Genomic DNA, 5,382 nt, shown 5'->3' on the forward strand with positions numbered 1-5,382 from the left:
CTCTCTCTCTCTCTCTCACGGGTGGCATACAAGATGATGTTATTCCCCGCACTGGTCATGTATAATGTATGTAGGTCGGTCTCTTTCCACTCCTGGTTTGTGTATGAAAATTTCAACCACTTCGCCTCATACAAACACTCTGTCTGTCTGTCTATATTTACATTCAGGAATATATATTGATGTATGAGTGTATGTTAACTTATTTATTTATTCGTCGAGGTAAATGTTTTTTCTTAAGAGATGCTGTCTGGCTATGAAAATTTATACCAGGTTTATTCCAGATTTATTCCAGATTAATTGCAGATTTATTCCAGATTTTTATACTTACAACCAATGATTAATATCCTTTAGCATTATCGTAAAATTAAAAATCCCCCAAAATTCTCCCCCCTCCCCCCAAATCGGCAAAATTGGTCCCAAAATGGCGGGTAATACGTAAATATCGATGAATCGTATTTTCTTTTTAACTTTTTTTTTTGTATTTTCTTCTCAATCTATCTCACTCTGACAATCCTTTCTTCTTTTTTCTTCTTCTTTTTCGATATTTCTTAATACTAAAGTTTGTTCTCTCTCTCTCTCTCTCTCTCTCTCTCTCTCTCTCTCTCTCTCTCTCTCTCTCTCTCTCTCTCTCTCTCTCTCAGCCAATCCCACAGTGGCAGTAAACAAAGACTCCGGCGCTGTGCATTGTGACGGGGGGGAGAAGGAGGGTGTGAAGAAGGGATTATGAGGGAAAGGAGGGAGGTGGGTGAGGGGAGAATTTGGGAGGGGGAAAGTGTGATGTGTTCAGGAAGGGGAGATGGAAAGGGTGTATAATGGAAAGGGAATATCGGGGAGAGGGGAGAGAATTTTAAGAAGGGAGGGGTTATGGAGATAGAGGGAGGGAAGGGAAGGGAAGGGAGGGAGGGTGTGATTGTGAGAGAGAGTATGATGTATTAACCTCTTGAGTATGATGAATTAACCCCTTGAGTATGATGAATTAACTCCTTGAGTATGATGAATTAACCTCTTGAGTATGATGAATTAACTCCTTGAGTATGATGAATTAACCTCTTGAGTATGATGAATTAACCTCTTGAGTATGATGAATTAACCCCTTGAGTATGATGAATTAACCCCTTGAGTATGATGAACTTTAACCCCTTGAGTATGATGAATTAACCTCTTGAGTATGATGAATTAACTCCTTGAGTATGATGAATTAACCCCTTGAGTATGATGAACTTTAACCCCTTGAGTATGATGAATTAACCCCTTGAGTATGATGAATTAACCCCTTGAGTATGATGAATTAACCCCTTGAGTATGATGAATTAACCCCTTGAGTATGATGAACACTGTGACTCCTGTTGTCTCGGTAAGGTTGTCAAAATCGTTCGTCCGTTGTGTTATATTTTTTCAACACAATTTTGTATAGATGATAAAGAGAAAAAAATGTCTTCCCGCTTACCAAATTATTTCTAGCTCTCCTCCCGACAAATGTGCTTTTCCTCCTCCTCCCCCTCTTCCTTATCCTCCTCTTTCTCCTCCTCTTCTTCTCCTCCTCTTCTCCTCCCGCATATTCAACCAATCTCGTGAAATTGCTCAACATTCCTCCTGTCAACGCTTCTGTTCAAAGTAATTCTGCGTCTTCCATCTTCCATTCACACTTCAGTAGTCCTCCACCGCCTTCCTTACCTACTGCTATTAATCCGGGTTACGTATCTCTCTCTCTCTCTCTCTCTCTCTCTCTCTCTCTCTCTCTCTCTCTCTCTCTCTCTCTCTCTCTCTCTCTCCCTTCATTATTTTTTTTCTCGCGTTTGTAAAATTTATTCTTGCTGCTGGTGGTGGTGGTGGTGGTAGTGGTAGTAGTGGTGATGGTGTTGGGGGGTAGTGGTTGGGTTAGTAGTGGTAGTGGTGGTAGTGGTGATGGTGTTGGGGGGTAGTGGTGGGGTTAGTAGTGATGGTAGGAGTGTGAGAGTAGATGGTAGTAGTAGTGATGATTATGGTGGTGATGTTAGTTGTGGTGGTAGATGAAATAATGATGAATAGTAATGATGATATTCATTATACTATTGATAACATTACTGATAATAGTGATAAACATGATAATGATGATAATGACAACACACTCATCACACACACACACTCCCTCACCATACCATCAACTTGACCCTCACCATCACTCATACATTAATGGTGATATAGATAAGATTTACAGCCTCACTATTACCACATAAAAGACACCAATATGACAGACATATGTACAGAGAAACAACTCATTTCACCTGTCTAATTCTGGTAATAATTACGTCGGGTTTGGTTATATTCAAAATTAATATCATTACCCGACCTGGCACTGAGAAGCAATTAGCATATTAAAACTTTCACCATTAATTGCGGTGTATAACAATAGTGTATAATGTATAGTGTATAACAATAGTGTATAATGTATAGTGTATAACAATAGTGTGTAATAAAAGTGTATCACGTTTAGTGTAAAGCGGATATATGCATTATACAGTAGGTTAGTGGAAAGGGAAACTACAGCTGTATGTAAATTTATTAGTTATAGTTTTAAGATTTTTTTTTATTGATAATATTTGTATGGTTATGTATCTCTCTCTCTCTCTCTCTCTCTCTCTCTCTCTCTCTCTCTCTCTCTCTCTCTCTCATTGAAGGCTTCTAATGCTGTATTGTTCTTGTATATTACAGGTAAAGGAGGAGATGTCAGGTGCTGGTGGGGGAAGATCTGACCATAACAACAGGATGACGACACAGAGATGGTAATGTGACCTTTGACCTGTGATGGGGTGTATGGGAGGCGTCTGAGGTCAGGGTGTAATAGTTGACCTACCAAAACCTAGAGAGAGAGTAGAGTTCGTTCCCGTGGCCAGGCAGGGATTTGGTGGGGGTGTTGAGTAAGCTGGTGTGGGGGTGGGTGTGTGTTTGGGTGGGTGTGGGTGGATGGGGGTGTGTGTGTGTGTGTGTGTGTGTGTGTGTGTGGGTGTGTGTCAGTTCACTAGCACACATTTGAATCACACAGATGTTTGGTGTATAATAGTGACGATAAATACCCTAACTATAACCATTCATTTTTTTTTATCAGTGAATTTGTGAAGAAAAAAAATCGGTACCTTAATACAACGGCGTACCTGTAATTATCACCTCGGGATGTGATTAGCATAAGATTAGCTCGTCAGAATTGAGGATTAGAATGTCATGGAATAGACTAAAACACGATTAGGAATGACGGCGTAATTACACAGGTGCCACCCCCGCGACACCTGAGGGAGTGAGGTAGAGGCATTCACCGTGTGCTTGGCGGGCCGCAGTGTCGGGCTGGGCTGCCTCTCTGCCAACTAGGGTTCACAGCCACAAACCTTCATACGTCAAAAATTTTTCCACCCTAAAACGGAATAAGACAACGCATCTAATTCCACAAAGTCTCATTATAAATTGAATTATATTATACATGTTATCTGTTATCGTTAAATAACTTCAAGACAGTTAATTTAGGTTTGTTTACATTCTGTAGGGTGGAGAGACAACATGTGGGGCGTTTACACTCCGGACCCTCGGCTGGCAGACATGATAGGGAGACGTCACCTGGACTGCTGGCACGCGCGGCCTTTATTTATGAACCTGCCTGACGCACAGGTACACACACACACACACACATACACACACACACACACACAGGGTCACAAATACATTCATGTAACTCAAAAATTCATACACACGTAGTACATCAAAAGGCATATATGATAAGACATGAAAAAATATGCACTTTGAGATAAGAACAAGACAGTTGGCATAAATTGTCAAGAAGGTCAATTAAATCATTTCAGACAGACTCGCCTCGAACTAACTCCAAATTGGCCGTATTCAAAATGGCCGCCAAATTACACCAGGAGACAGTGGTTTTGCTGCATTTATCTGAACGTAATTTGATCATTGTTTCCCTTTGGCTTCTACAGACGACAACATGTGCTAAATAAGTCACTGGAGTCTACTTTGATGTGTGCAGGGTATGTTTTATTTTATACGAACATTAAGGTAATTGAAGATGGCCGCTGAATAAGTTGTTTTAATTGCATTACAGCAGATGTTTATAATAGTTAAAACAACACGTGTATGTTTCATAGCTGAGGGCTCGCTTCCTGTCCGTAGAGTAGCTGGTTCGATACCGGGGCGCACTCTGTCTACCCAGCTGTGAATAGGTACCTTACTTTACAGTTGGGGAAGTGAAGGTGGTCGAGTATAGTGCCAACCACCCTATCTTCTTTTGTACCTCAGCCGGTTACTACAATTTTGAGCTTTAAAAAAAGTTCCATTTCGATAAGTTCTGGTATTCATTTCCTACTTTTAAATGATCATCTTGAGCTTCAATAATTTTAGTGTTAAAACCTATGACAACCAAGACAGTCGGTGTGTGGCGCTGCAGCAGCTTCGTGGTGGCCTCCTTCAGGGGTCACCAGAGAGTTCAAGTCGTGTCTTACAGTATTGAACAGGTTGGACACTTACCTCACCGCAATCCTCCTCTTGGTTCAAACTGCTCTTGTCTATGTTCAATTAATGTCTGGAAAATAAACCATGACTGTTTCTTTCAATGCTCGTGTGTGTGTGTGTGTGTGTGTGTGTGTGTGTGTGTGTGTGTGCGCTCAGTGGTACACACAAGATGGTTCAGTTTGTGACAGTGAAGCAATAGCGATTCAGAGCTCGTGAAACCCAGATGTAAATTTAGCGTGATTACAACAATATATAAACAGATTTAATCACTTGAAACAATACAGGGTGGTCCATAAATTACCTAAACCATTTTAAAACAACTTAAACAAAATATTATATAAATCAAACTGGTTTAATTGTATTTGGCAAACAACTCATGCCCGTTGTGTTTATCTATAATATTTCTCAGGCTAATAAGTTTTAAAAATTAGTTTAATGGTTTAGCTAGTTCGGGGTTTACATTTTTCAGACTATAAGTATTAAAAGAGGCCAGATGGTTTAACTAATTCGGGTTTATCGTGTAGTAATATCTCGGTTTATATTCCAAAGAGTAAAAAAAACCACCTCGAGATACCACTACTACCTACTTGGCTTCTCACTTAGCCAGATCTCCCAGCGTTAACCGCCGGGAAGGTGGTAATAACAGCAGAATGCCCCCAGTGCCACAAAGAGGCTCGGTGTTGTTTAGAGTTTCACAAAAAAAGAAACTCCAGAGGCCTTTAGCGGCAGGAGTAGAAGTCTCTCTACGTGGGAGTATTGGGGGGAAAACTTTTTATTTATTTTTTTATTTATTTTTGTGTCTAAACTGTAATGTGATTTTTTTTTCAAAGTTTATTCTAATATCATCATTATTATCATCATCGTTATCATTATTATCATCTTCATCATTATTTT

This window comes from Homarus americanus, unplaced genomic scaffold (assembly GCF_018991925.1).
Source record: "Homarus americanus isolate GMGI-L3 unplaced genomic scaffold, GMGI_Hamer_2.0 scaffold467, whole genome shotgun sequence".
Classification (NCBI taxonomy): domain Eukaryota; kingdom Metazoa; phylum Arthropoda; class Malacostraca; order Decapoda; family Nephropidae; genus Homarus; species Homarus americanus.